The sequence below is a fragment of the Cyprinus carpio genome, chromosome B23 (genome assembly GCF_018340385.1).
Source record: "Cyprinus carpio isolate SPL01 chromosome B23, ASM1834038v1, whole genome shotgun sequence".
Classification (NCBI taxonomy): Eukaryota; Metazoa; Chordata; class Actinopteri; order Cypriniformes; family Cyprinidae; genus Cyprinus; species Cyprinus carpio.
Window position 1 is genome coordinate 10,078,496 of NC_056619.1, and position 15,914 is coordinate 10,094,409.

The 15,914-nt window shown below is 36.9% G+C and overlaps 1 pseudogene; it reads left to right on the plus strand.

Annotated features, from left to right (window-relative positions):
- Window positions 1-8,256: 8,256 nt before the first annotated feature.
- Window positions 8,257-15,914, plus strand: part of LOC109063094 — a 42,439-nt pseudogene continuing 34,781 nt past the window's right edge.

Here is a 15,914-nt window from a genome sequence, read left to right on the forward strand (position 1 = left end):
ACTCTTGAGGAATAAATGGAATTTTGAAGTGGCACAATCATCTTCCCATGGAAAGTAAATACGCATGTATTATGATTTTCATATCTGAGTCTTCAATGATTCTCCTATCAGCAGCATAATCTTTCAGCGCTTGCTGAATGAATGTGACAAAAGAGATATAAGGGCTTTATTAATTACGCAATCACCCATTAAGTGAATCCTGAAATCGTATCGGATAATAGATCTGAAGAGATTAAAAAGATTATTTTGTTGCTGTGAAGAGATTTCCTCAAATGCGTTGTTGGAAGGGTAGAGAGATGGGTAGAGAGTGAGCCAGGCTGGAGGGTTTGAAGGTTGAGATGAAGCGTTTCTGTCTTTGAGGATGGATGGTTGAAGGAGTTAATGCTGCATCTCTATTTCAGTCATCATTTCGCCACTAATTCCTCCTGTCTTGCCTCTGTAGGTCCTCCACAACACCATCCCACCTTTTATCCCCTCTAATAACCAGAAATTGCTGACGCAACCACCCACATCTCTATTCCAAAGCACATCCTTCAGTTCCTCTCAAAATTACTTTGTTGCAGTCAAGGATTTATGGAAGAGTGGTCTAAGACTCCTTAAAGACATTTTACTTTTACTAATGCATGTTTCTCCTGTCATTATGAACATTCTTTGGTGCATGCTATTCAAAAAAAAAAAAAAAAAAAAAAAAAAAAATGAAAATGAAAACTCTGTCTCTTACTCTTAAACTTACTCTGCCTCTAAATCTAAATTTCTTTTTGTTTGATGTCACCACATCCACTTATTATTTTTCAGATCCTAACCTCCATGTGTGATACAGAAACCACGTTTCACAATCCAGATAATTCCCGATGGATGAATAAGTCCTGTCCTACATTCACTGGAAAATGTTTTGTCAGGTAACTAACCTAAAAAATACTGTTTTACTGCATTTTTTAACAAATGCATGCAGCCTTGGTGAGCAAAAGAGACATGATTTTAGTCGTTAGTGATTTATATTTAATTGATTTGTACTAAATGTACTGTATGTAAATGTACTGGCCATAATATGAAAATAATTAACAGTTTATCAATATTGACCAGAATTTTAATATAGCTGCATCCCATTTTCTTACTTGAAGAAATTCACTTCACATTTTCACTTTTTACAGGGTCTCCTTTCTCATTGACACTTGTAATTATATTACATTATGTAAGTGGCTTGAGACTACAGTTTCATGTTGACTACAAACTTGCTTTAATCTTGCTGGAAAACAAATTGTCAAAGCACACTCATATTTTTATAATGGTAGTAACCAAGAATGCTGTGACACGTCTGAGAAATGCTATTCATTCCACCATCTGAAAAGCTTTGAGTCGCTTGAATGAGGCATCACACCCATGCTCCATCACTCTCTCAGCAGTCCCTCATTGTTTTGCCTTCTTCCATCTTTCAGTGTCTTTGCACCCTGTTTTAGCACTATGTTATAGCACTTAACCGCTGCTGTTTCTTCTAATCCGTTATTGGTCATTTTCTCTTCTCATTATGTCACTTGCAGCCATTATTGTTATCAGTCATCCTCCCCCCACAGGTTTCCTCTCTCTACCTCCAATTTCTGCTCCTCAATGCTCCATCACCTTCTCCTCACCTCGCACAGCCCACAATTCTTTCTCCTCTGAAATTTCAGATTCCCCCAAAACCCAATATCAGAAGTTACATTTACTCCTCAAGCATGGGTTGAATTAAAATGTACAATTACAGTAAGTTAACATGATTGTTTCTACATTTTTTTTTAAATTGTTGTCTTATGGTATATTGTTTTCAAAATTGTATTATCAAAATAATAATAACAATAATAATACTTTTACAAAGCAAGGATGCATTAAGCTGACAGTAAAGACATTTATAATGTTACAAAAGATTTCTGTTTTAAATAATTGCTGTTCTTTTGAAGCAGCAAATCAGCATATTAGAATGATTTCTGAAGGATCACGTGACACTGTAGACTGGAGTAATGATGCTGAAAATTCAGCTTTGTATCACAGGAATAAATTATGTTTTTAAAATATATTCAAAAATACAATATTTTTTATCAAATAAATTTAGCCTTGGTGAGCATAAGAAACTTCTTTCAAAAACATTAACAAAAATATTACTGACCTCAAACTTTTAAACAGATGTCTACATATGTGAAAAAATAAAATATATAATATAAATAATAATTTAATTTAAATTATATATAAAGAAGACAAAAGTAGTAAAACTGTACTGTATGAGTGAATTTGTATGGCTGGTGTATAATAAAGACCCTTGTGCTAGATAATGGGTGGATAAATTAATTTATTGATTGGGACGTTTTTGTAGATGCTTTTTGTAGTAGTTGTTGTTTATTTTATGAATATTATTTGAACCATTATCGCATTTAGTGGAAGTGATTCAAATGTGGGCCTGTTGCCTCCGTGTACACAAGAGAGAGGAAAACAGATATATAATAGTACATGACATCAGAGATTACATCAGCCCTGGTCTGATCCTGCCAGGTTTTACAACACCATGAAGGATGGATTTTATTAGCATTTGTATGGTGCAACATTTTCACATTATTATTCAGAGTGACATTTATAATGCAAACAGATTTGCTATATATAAGATGATATGAGTGATCAAATGAATCCAAGCAGAACATGCTGCTAATTTCCTGGCTTGTAAAAGCACAGCAGGATATTTCACATCTAACAAGTTTAATCAGCTCAGATTCAAATAATGCATGTAGCATTGCAATAGAAATACAGTTTAATTGATTTACAGTGTACAAGCCATAATAGAAGACTGGGGCTAGCTGTCACATAAAAAAAAAAAAAACAAAGTTCAGCATTTTGGTTAAAATCTTTATTATACAGCTGAATGTATGCTAGTATTGATTTACCTGTGTTTTACACGTGTTTAGACCTTAGACCATCCAAGATGTAGTTGAGTTAGTTTATTCATCGGAACAGATCTGGAGAAATGTATCATTACGTCACTTGACTATAACTATTGACATAACTGTTTATTATATTGTTTCTCTAGTGAAAAGCCATCTAGTCTGAATCAGGAGAGAGATATACATAGATTACAAGTGAAAACAGGCTAAAACAGTTATAAACAAATATGTTGGTGGATGTTGATGTGAGAGGACAACAGAGGATGGACTTTTTAGCTGGAGGAAGTTTTATTATGGATTATGGATTCATATTTTGGCCAGAAGCGACAGCTTAAAGCTAAAACATCTTAATGGTTGGATCATCTTAATAATGGATTTGTTTTTTACAAACAGACATCTTCACTTCAAGACATTAACTGATGGACTGGAGTTGTGTGGATTACTTGTGGATTATTGTGATGTTTTTATCAGCTGTTTGGACTCTCATTCTGACAGCACCCGTTCACTGCAGATGATCCATTGGTGATGTAACAAGTGATGTAAATTGCTTTTTTTTCTAAATATGTAACTTTAAAAGACCTTTACTAAAAAAGGTACAAAAGGTAAAAAAGGTAAAGACAATTTTTCAAGCTAAATATTTAGCAGCATACAAATTGACTGCTCTGTCTCAAAACCTTATTGTTATGAGCCCTAAGTGACTGTCATGTGTGCCTACTGTGCTGGAGCGAGGAGACGCAGAGATGTAAGAGATTCCAATAAACAGAACTTTATTGAACTGAACACCAGAAAAGCACACATAGCACTGGGATGAGACGAACAATACCGGACGAAAACGAGGGGCAGAACACACTTTAAATACACTAAAACTAATGGGACACACTTGGGAACAAGGGAACAGAACAGGGAACACTTGGAACAAATGATAACACAATCAGCACAGGAATAGGAAGACCAAATAAGGAAATAAATTTAACATGTTTTAATAAAACATGGAGCAATTGGGGGAAGGAAACAGACACAGTCACAGAACAGAGTCTGACATTACACCTCCCTCCTGGAAGGCGCATCATCGCTCCACACAACATCCAATGGGGAGTGGAAGGTCCCTCAGGACAAACACGGGACGGCTGGCCTCCAGAGCGGTACCCATTTGGGGCGCCATGGCAGATCAGGCAGCTCGGGGGAGCCATGACGGATCAGGCAGCTTGGGGAGCCATGGCAGAGCAGACAGTCCAGGAAGCCATGGCAGAGCAGACAGTTTAGGAGGCCATGGCGGTGCAGACAGATTGGAAAGCCATGGCGGAGCTGCCTCCAAGCCCCCAGCCCCCGCCCCCTGCCCCCGGCCTCTACAGCTGGAGCCCTACTGCCCCAACCACCCCACCCCCACCCACCCAAAAAAAAATACTTCTGGAAGATCGCAGGCTCCGAAGCTCTCTGTGGGCCAGACATAGGAACATGAGCGCTCTGTGGGCTAAACTCAGGATCATGAGCCCTCCGTGGGCTAAACTCTGGAACATGATCCCTCCGTGGGCTAAACTCGGGAACAGGAGCCAACAATGGAGCGAGCTCTGGGGCTGCAGCCGACACTGGAGTGGGCTCAGGGGCTGGAGCCGACATTGAAGCTGGCGGGCTGGATAACGGCGTGGCCAATGGGCCTGACTTGGGAATGGCCAGCGGACTTGACAACGGCACGGCCGGTGGGCTAGTCTTCAGAGCGGCCGGCGGGCTTGAGTGAAACATGGCCGGCGGGCTTGACATCGGCGCTGCGAAGCATGTGGTGATTTCCATGCTGTGGGGGAAAACAGGAAAACAAAACACTTTCAAAACCAAAAAAACAAACACTGGGAGAAGTGGCGCCACTTGTCTTGGTCCGGTATTCTGTCATGAGTGCCTACTGTGCTGGAGCGAGGAGACGTAGGAGATTCCAATAAACATAGAACTTTATTGAACTGAACACCAGGAAAGCACACGTTGCACTGGGGTGAAACGAACAATACTGGATGAGAAATGGAGGGACAGAACACACTTTAAATATATTGAAACGAATGGGACACACCTGGGAACAATGGGGGAAGGAAACACACACAGACACAAAACAGAGTCTGACAGTGACAGCTTGCCCCTGTTCTCCTCTATACCGTATATGGTCTCTAGTTGTAGTAATTTATGAAGAACTGAGAGCTTGTCATATTTCCTTTTGTAGGTTTCAGCACCAAAGGCAGTGACCATCCTGACAGTTATGCAGTAAACAGGTTTCCACCGGCAGTGAAGGAATAAAGCATGTCAAATTTTAACATTTCACTGCTTTCTTAGACATTTTCTTCTATTAATATATAGCACTTTGCATATTTCTTTAACTCAACTAGGCCCAGAGTGCAAGAAACTGCTTAGGAGAGCATAAAATTCATGGAGCAAAATGTTAATGAGACCACATTAATGCACCAAGTACTCTTAGCCTCCAACGCATGTTTCTTTCAGACATAAAACAAGAATCAGCCAAGGTTTATGTGACTGATGCTTGTGACGTTGTCAAAGTTCACTGTGATTTATCACTGGTCTGCTGATACCTGAACATGAGCTCCCCCTGTAGCCAATGCTCCTGTTTATACTTACATTAAAGTTGCTGAAACATTTAAGGGCAGCACATACAACATCACTGACATTCATCTGAGAAAGCATTCGTACACTTCTCAATTTTATTACGTGACTGATGAAACAAATCTGCATGCAAAATTGGCCGCATCCTGCAAATAATCTGTACAACATTAATGACTTATACATGAAATCTGTTGCACTTTGCAATTGAAATCTGTTGCAATTATCATGAAAGCTGCTTGATTTACAAATAAATATAAAAACATGAGATCAGAGAGGTGCATTGTATTTCAAGTGCATGTTATGTTAAAGTGGTTGAGACATTGACATTATTTGTCAGCGTCAAGATTTTAGGTTAAAATGTATTTGAGTATACATTCAAGTCAAAGCGTATATTTTAGGTGCTGCAACTAATCCCCATTTATCTTAAGCTTTTCAACATTTTATATTCCTTTTGTATTTAGTATATTATTTTCAATGGCCCTGCACTGCACTTTAAGTTAAATTTATAGCAAAAATTGGCAGCTGTGCTTGCCAGAAGGGTTCAAGAACCACATGGTGCCTGTGGTTGTGCTCATTAAAAATTTTGTTACTGTGAAATGTACTGATAAGCAAACATGTGGTACAATGCAAGATGAGGGTAGAACACATTACACCATATTAATGCAGTAAACATGAATTATAATATACTATATAACTTAATATATATATATATATATATAATATATATATATATATATATATATATATATATATATATATTCCCTTTAATTATAAGGTGATTCATAAAGTTATTTTAGCATCATTGATATACTATTTTAGTTTTTGTTCATATTTTTAAAGAGATTTTATTTTTCTATTTTCAATTTTTATTATTATTTTTAGTTATATTTATTTTACTTTTAGTAATTTGTTGTATGTTTTTTCCATTATTATTATTATTATTATTATTATTATTATTATTATTATTAATAATTATCTTATTGAACGTATATTTTTGTTTTATTTTTAGATATTTTAATACTTCAATTTAAGTTTGTTTTATATTTTAGTTTAGTTAATGTTGTCCAAGATAAAACTGGGAAATCTTAAGAAAATAAATAAATAAATAAATAAAATACACATTTTCTAATAATGTTATCTATGTTTATTTTTCAAGTAAACAGGTATAACAAATGTTTTACAAGTATATTTACTGAGCCATGTTTATCAAGTTTTTCTCAGGGTTACTCCATGTTTTTCTTCTTCTTCTTCTTCTTCTTCTTCTTCTTCTTCTTCTATTTATTGGTTCAGTTAAATGTTTATTTTACTTAAGGTAATGAAAATGTTTTATTATAGTTTTAGTTATTCATACTTGCAAAAATATATGCCTGCTTACTTATTCTGAAAAAAAAAAAAAAAAAAAAAAAAAACTATGATATGCATATCATACATTTTAAAGGCTTTTACTGAAACAATATAATGAGACAATATTTACAGTGTTGACCCTTGTTCTTCACTACTTCTGCAGTTCGCTCTGGCATGGATATTAGCTTCTGGGCCAAATCCTGACTGATGGTGATCCATTATTTCCTTATTAGTTCTCAGAGTTAATCACAATTAACTCTTTTGCTTGTCCACTTGCCTTTTGAGGACTGACCACAGGTTCTCTATGGGATTGAGATCCGGGGAGTTCCCTGGCCACGGGTCCAGAATTTCAATCTAATGATCTTCGAGCCACTTTTTTATCACTCTTGCTTTGTGACATGGTGCTTCATCATGCTGTAAAATGCACGGATCATCACCAAATTGCTCATAGATTGTTGGAAGAAGTCACTCTTGCAGGACGTTTTGATACAGTACCATTCTTTATTCATGGCAGTGTTTTGGGCAGAATTATGAGAGAGCCCACTCCCTTGGTTGAAAAGCAACCCCAGACATGGATGGTCTCAGGATGCTTCACTGTTGGGTCAACCAAGGACTCATGGTAGCGTTCACCTTTTCTTCTCCGATCGATTTTCCAGATGTCCCAAACAGTCTGAAGAGAGCTTCATTAGAGAAAATAACTTTGCACCAGTCTTCTGCTGAAGACTTCTTCACTGCAGCTGAACCTCTCTCCTTGAAGTTCTTGATGATCCGGTAAATGGTTCTTTCAGGTTCAATATTCTTTGTAGCAATTTCCTTGCATGTGAGGCCATTTTGATGCAAAGTGATGATGGCTGCACATGTTTTTTTGGAGGTACCCGACTTTTTACCTGACTAGTACTCATTCACACTTTCACATGTGCTGCTGATATGATTAGTTAATTAATGTTAGCTGGACATTTTGTGTCAGGATCAAAAAACAGTGATTTTTATTTGTTTTTATTTTGGTGTGTGTTTGTGTGAAAAGGTCTTTTTTTTTTTTGGCCCATGAAGCTTTTAGCAATTATTCAAAATCTATCTGATCACTCTACACAATAATCTAGAATCAATGTGAATGAACACCACAAAAAACATAACATTTATGTCACTGCCAAAACTTTTGGCCATGACTGTACTATTTTTATGCAATTGATAATATTTTAAAAACAAAATATTTATAATATTGTAAATAATAGTTACATTGACTCTCCAGCACAAGACACCTGTTCAGACGCGCGCGCGCGCGTGCCACTGACACCTGCATGCGCGCGCCACCACTGCGTAATCAGCGTTTGGGTTAGCGCGTGCCAAGAGAGAGAGAGAGAGAGAGAGAGAGAGAGAGAGAGAGAGAGAGAGAGAGAGAGAGAGAGAGAGAGAGAGACCTAGTGGAGATGTAAGTCGCTGCTGAAGATTCGCAACAACAAGCAAGTGCTTTAGCGCACATCCCCCTCCCACTGAGCTCGCTCAGAAAAAAAAATAATAATAATAATAAAAGAAAGAAAAAAAAAAAACCTTCTCTTTTGCCTGAGATACACAGTGATGTGAATATCTGTGTGCTATTGGAAACAGAGCTCTGAGACTGCTTAAAACAGAGAGAATAGCGGAAACAAGAATTCCTCGCGTGCTTGCAGGAGTCGGACACATAAGCGATCACTACGGGATTTCTTCAGACAGCGGTATGTGCTGCTCTATTTCAACCCTCCTCAATCGATGTGATTTATATGATTGTCTACTTTTGTTTGGTCCGCTGTCAACGTTACCGGGAATGTTTGGGTTGTTTTCTGTATAGCCAAACTGTGTGATGTATTTCATGCGCAAACTGTTGACAGTACAGTAGATGGTTCACCATGCGCTTCGCATATCACATCGACCTCATCAACTGTAGCGAAATCTATTTGGGTCAATGACGACAAAATGTTGACAGATATACAAACGGGACATCTTTAATATATATAATATAAAACACTTGTTTTTCAAGTCCATAGTAATGTTATCTTTGTGTTCTTGTTGTTTTTAAATTAAACATTTTTTTTTTTTCAAACATTCTTCAGGGTATATATAAAAAGTATTTTTGATTCATTAATATAAATAGTTACTTCGTTTTTGACCTAACAGTTTATATATATATATATATATAATATATATATATATATATATATATATATATATATATATATATATATATATTTGAAAACCTATGAAAAACTTGAGTGTTTTGTTGTCACATGGCAACAAAATGGCTGCCTGCATATTGGTTACATCAAACTGACTTTAATTTGCCGAACAAACTTTTCAAATATGAATAATATTTTAAACAATATCACTTTACTGCATATTTTTGTTTCCATGTATACATTTAGAAGACACTTTTATTCAAAACAACTTACCAAAGAGGAACAAAGGCAATTCCAAAGAACCAAAATTATTTTTAATATGCAATGCCAGGTTTATTAGACATCTAGAATAGGAAACAAGCTCTAGGTTTTTTTTTTTTTTTTTTTTTTTAACAACATGTTTGTTTATGTTTATTGCTTTTGGTAACACTTAACTTTAGTGTCCTTATTATATATATACGTACTATAGTAATAACAGTACGTTAAGCATAATTACATGCAACTAACCCTAAACCAAATACGAATCCTAACCCTGTAGAAGTGTACATGTTTTTAATTAATTTCACCAGGCATTAAATGTATAAATTCATAAATAACAAGGACACCTTAAAAGTGTAATCTTACTTTTTTTACCACCAATGTGGTAAAGAAATTGAAAAACATAAGAGATAAGAGATAAACAGCATTGAGAGTGTGCTTCACTAAGCATTTTTTATGTTTTATGTTTTTTATTCTCCAATAGCTGCAGTCATGGAGTTCCCAAATGATTCCACCGGCTTTGCTGACGAGTTCCAGAACAACTTCAGCGCCTTCAATGAGACTGATACCATCTTCCCAAGGGGCGTCAAGATCACTATAGCAGTGGTCTACATGATCGTCTGCGTAGTGGGGCTGGTGGGAAACTGCTTGGTCATGTACGTCATCATCAGGTAAGCTGATGGGTCAAAACAGGATGGAACTTTAAATTGAGTATTATATATCATAAGCTTTCTGTTGAAGCTGAATAAATAAGCTTTCCATTGATGTATGGTTTGTTAGTGTAGGACAATATTTGGCCAAGATACAACTATTTGAAAATCTGGACTCTGAGGGTGCAAAAAAAATCTAAATATTTAGAAAATCACCTTTAAAGTTGTCCAAATGAAGTCTTTAGCATTCCATATTACTAATCAAATATTAAGTTTTGATATATTTACAATAGGAAAGTTACAAAATATCTTCATGGAACATGATATTTACTTAATATCCTAATGATTTTTGGCATAAAAGAAAAATAATAATAAATAGGGGGGGGTGGGCCTGGCTAAAGGGTCGATAATTTTGACCCTTACAACGCATTGTTGGCTACAAATATACTGTGCTACTTACCACTGGTTTTGTGGTTCAGGGTCACATATTACCCTGATGAATAGAAAACAGGATGGAACTTCATGTATTATTTCATAATAAAATGAGGAGTTGTTGGTTATGGGTTTGGTAATGGGTTTGGTAATAGTACACTGCACAGTTTATTTGAGAGCCATGAGGAAAAACCGCTGAATTCTGACAGCAGACCACAGGGTCATGACCTTCGGCTCAGAGACTGAAGTGTTTATTTGCTGTGGTGGACAGTTCAGTACTCAAAGTGGTCATTCTTTTTTTCTTTTCTTTTATTGTCCTAAACCGACTCAACCATTGGCATAGATATGGTGCAGGACTTCTTGTTTGACTAGGAAACCTGTTGGAAACATTTTTTGCAGTTCTTTTTATCGCCACTAATGTTTTTCACAAATTAGTACCCTTAAGAAGTGTTAAAGTAACAGTACACCCAAAAATGAAAATTCTGCCCAAACCTGTATAACTTTTAGTAAGGTTTCTGAAGTAAAAACTCCATATGGAAATTGATTTTCTGATAATGCATTAAAGACAGACCTGTTTTGAGCTCTGAGGTTGTTAATCAATGGTATATGATTTCATTGAAGCCAGCTGTTTGCATTAATTCAACTTTTTTTTTTTTTTTAAATAACCATGTTATGTTAATAGTGGAATAAGTGGTTTAAAAAATACATTACCCATGATGTTGTACAGAAAATGCCACCAATCAGAGTGGCAGTGATCAGAGCGCGCACCAAAAGGACTCCACCCACGCCCATGAAGCAGCAAAAATGATCCGTCAAAATATTTTAATAGTTGTGTATACTGTATATATGTATATGTGTATATATATATTATATTATTATATGTATAATAGACCTAAAATATATAGTTTCTGTTGACACAGTCAACAAGTGTAAATAAGTAGTTTTATTTTTCACTGTCATTATGTCATCTGCAGTGCTTCATGTAATTGTAGTTCTTTCCTTCATTACAGCCGTTAACTACACAGTTTTGTATATTTGCCTGATTTTCCAATGTTTGCTTTGTCTCAGATAAAAGTTTATAATGATGTTATTCACCTCATAGCTGGTTGGTTTAGTGCAGAAGACCAAAGTTTTAATCCATACAATAAAAGTCAATAGGGTGCAGTATTATTTTGGACCCCATTGCCTTTCATTGTATGGACAAAAATGGTTTTCAAAATATCTGAAGGTAAATAAATATTTTTTGGGGGGTAAACTATCCCATTAAAGCAATTGAGAGCCAGCAGACCACATTTAACCCCCACTTGCACTACAGCTGAGACCCCCAATGCACAACCATCTCACCCAGCAGCCTTCGATCGCTATCGACAGCTTGGTGGGCCTAGAGATGTGAAATTAATTTTCACCCTCTATCCTGACTCTTTCTGTCTGTTTACACGCTTTCTCTCAATTACCTCATCTTTTCACCCCCTTCATCCCTCACCTTACTCCTGGAATTTCACTGTACAAGTTACGAGCTACAATGGTGGGTCAAATTCTGTATCATAACTAATCATGGCACTTTGTCTTTCTTTTCCCGATCCTGGGCTTTCCTGTTTACCCCATTTTCTCATCTCATGAACCATCTGGAAGTACAAAGACCTTTTTTTTTTTTTTTACAGTTTATTACAGTTTTTGCTTTTTTTTTGTTTATACTGTAGATGCCAGAAAATAGTTTTTAGCAATTATTATCGATGGTTTCAACATGTATGCCAATATCGTTTCAATATGAGGAGCCGAATATTTATAATGTATGCCAACACATTGCAAGCTAAACAGAATACAGATAGATCTACCCACAGTACTTTGGATTTCATAGCAAGGTCACATATGTAGCCAATTTAGTACCATTTGGTTTCAGATGTCTAGGCTGTGTCCAAATCCAAAGGCAGCTGCTTTGCTGTTTCACTGCCCAGTCAGTGCATTAACAGGCAGCATTTTGTATGAAGACACCTTTTAAGAAATCTGGTTCCAGTGCTTGTGGTCATGTCTAATGATCTAAAACAAATTCAAATGAGCTAAATGATTATTTTGGAGCAGATACATTATATACTAATAAAGGTTCTTTATTGGCATCTATGGTTCAATGAAGAATCTTTAATATCCACAGAAATGTTCAGTTCCACTAAAGATTCTTCTAGAGGAAAATGTTTTTTAGACTTTTAAAAGGTTCCTCACACTAAGAAAAAAAAAAGTTTTTTAAGAACTGTTTACTGAAAGGTTATTTGGGGAATCTAAAATGGCTCTGCTATGGCATCCCTGCTGGAACCTTTATTTTTAAGAGTGAATATAATTTAATATATATATTTATATTTAAATAGACATTTTAAAATCTTTTACTTCTTTCAACCATTTGTATTCTTTTAACCATGAGCACACAAATGATTGTGGGATATATTATAGGCAGTGAAGTAACAGGATGTTATACCAAATTCGATCTCAGACCTGTCATAAGGGATAGTTCTTGTTTCTGTGGAACATAAAAGAAGATACTTTGAGAGATGTCTCATTGTGTGTGTGTGTGTTTTTTCTCTATGAAATAGAAGTCAATGGCTACCAAAATGATTTGGTTACCAACATTCTTCAAAATATCATATTTTATGTTACACATAAGAAAAAACAACAACAAAAAAAGACAATTCTAATTTCTAACCTCTGTACTGCTCAAGAAGGCAGGATCGTTTTGGTTTTATATACAGGTGGCCTGAACTGTCCATCTGATTGTGTCTGTCCATCCCATAATGATACTGTACCGCACATAGTGCATAGTGATGTACCAGAGACTAATCATCGGGCAGCCTAGGTTTCCTATTCTGTGGTGAGTCTTTAGGCCATCACCCACTCAGGCCCAGCTCACCCACCTTCTCCATCTGCCAGCATGTGTGGAGGCCACAAACGTGTTTACTCTCCCTCCCTCACTGAGGGAAAGTGTATGATTTTGAGTCTGATGTATCACTGCTTTTGCTTGGATGAGTGCCGTTGATGATTTCAGCTGTTATGGTTGTGGCGTTCTCTTTCTGTTCAATCTCTCATAATGTATTGTTTTGTCTCCTCCTTGCACATTCTGTCATGTGAATCAATCATGTGTTGGTGTGTAAGAATGTGGATGTAAGCGGTTTACTGCCATGCTGTTCTCACCCTATTTAAGGGAAGAGTTTTCCTGCCAGACCAGCGTTTTCACCAATCTCATCCAATCAGATGCATCGACCCACTGGCAGGATGAAACCGTATATGCATCATTCTAATCAGTCCGTGTTGTTCTGGTCTAAATGCTGAGTCAATCCACTCTGTAAAAGCAGTCATTCCTGGAATGCTTGAGCAGTTTCCATGAGTTTCATCTCTGTTTGTGTCTAGGTTGTCTGATGACATTGACTAGTGTCTTTTTTTTGTTGTTTAAAGATTTTGGTGTGTTATGTTTTTGGGGGAGAATGTGTGTGTGTTTTTTTTTTGTTTTTTTTTTTGTGTGGGGTGTTGTGATTTTTATGTTGTGGGATGTTTTACTATATAAAAATATATTTGTCTCGCTGACCATCCTTCTGCCTGACTGTTTATCCATCCATACTTCCATGTCTTTGTCATTCATCTTTTTGCCTGTTTGCCTGTCCACCCATTCACCTTTCTGCTCATCAATCCAGCTATTTTTCTATTCATTGTTAAAGAGACACAATCATGTTTGGGTTGTTCATGTGTGTCCATCCATCCATCCATCCATCCATCCATTATTTTTCTATTCATTGTTAAAGAGACACTTTGGGTTCGAGTCTCGCAATACCAAGACTGAGGTGCCCTTGAGCAAGGCACCGAACCCCCAACAGCTCCCTGGGCGCTACAGCATAAATGGCTGCCCACTGCTCCAGGTGTGTGTTCACTTCTGTGTGTGTGCACTTTGGATGGGTTAAATGCAGAGCACGAATTCTGAGTATCCCCAACAGCTCCTTGGCTGTATGTCACGTGACTTTCACTTTCACTTTTTTCTGAGTATCCTTCCATGGGATGTCTGTCCATCCATCCATCTGTTTGTCTCTCTACCTGTCAATCCATCCATCTATCACTTATTAATTTTTTTATCTATCAGTTTATCAACCATCACTACTTAACCCATCCATTCATCCATCCATCGATCACTTATTATCCCATGCATCCATCCACGGGTTATTTGTCTGTCTAGGTGCATACATCAATCCATCCATCCATCTGTTCTTTCATCTATCCATATGTCCATCTCTCCATTGGTTGGGTGTCTACATCCATCCATAGGTATGTTATCCTGTTTGTCCGTCCATCCATCCATGTGCTCGTCTGTCTATCCATCCATCCATCCATCCATCCATCCATCCATCCATCCATCCATCACTTATTATCCCATGCATCCATCCACGGGTTATTTGTCTATCTAGGCACATACATCTATCCATATATATGTCTATACTTTTATCTGTCTGTACATCTATGTGCTTGTCTATCCATGCATTGTCTATCTATCCGTGTACATCTATCCATCCATCCATCCATTAATCACTTATTATCCCATCCACGGTTTATCTGTATATCTAGGTGCATCCATCCTTACATCCATCCATCCATCCCCACTTATTATCCCATCCACAGGTTATCTCTATATCTAAGCGCATACATCCATCCATACATCCATTCGGCTGTTCATTTATCTATCCATATGTTCATCCATTCAGTGGTTGGGTGTCTGTCTGTTTACATCCATCCATACGTTTGTCTTCCTGTTTGTTTGTTTGTTCGTCCATCCATCCATGTGCTTGTCTGTCCATCCATCCATCCATCCATGCATGGGTTATCTGTCTATCTAGGTGCATACATCTATCCATCTATCTGTCCATTCTTATATCTGTCTGTAAATCCTTTCATTGGTTGGCCTGTCTATCATGCACATCCATTCATAATGTCCATATTCCTGTCCGTTTGTCCATCTATTCATGTACTTGTCTATCCATGCATATCCATGCATGTCTGTTCATCCATCCTTTCCTTGGTTCGTCTGCCTATTCATGCATCTGTATGTACATCCACCTGTCTGCTTGTTCCTCTGTCTGTCATTCCATCTCTGAACTCACTGGAAGATCTTTGAGGTAAAGGTGTGTTTATGGGCATTTGGAGAGAGTTCTCTTCCAGTTGGCTCAGCTGGGTCCTGTCAGATCGATACAGGAGCTGTAATGAATTCATCCTCTCTCACTGGACTCAAGACAATACATTACAAGGATGAATGAATATGAAACTGCATAACAGCGTTAGCACTGCCCTGCCGTGCCCTAAACTCAGTGTAATTGCTGTTTGGCTGTAGTGATGCTCTTGTGACTGATGTCAATTTATCCTAAGAATTTTACACTTCTGTGTAAAATGTTTTTAATGTAATTAAATCACTTTATGACTGGCTTCCATTTATCATAAGATGCAGTTTCACCATAAGAACACCCATATAGTTTTCCACTAAAAGCATGATTCATTTAATCTCATTTTTTGTTTGTTTATTTAGTCTGTGCAGATCTCAGGTTTAATGTATTTTACAG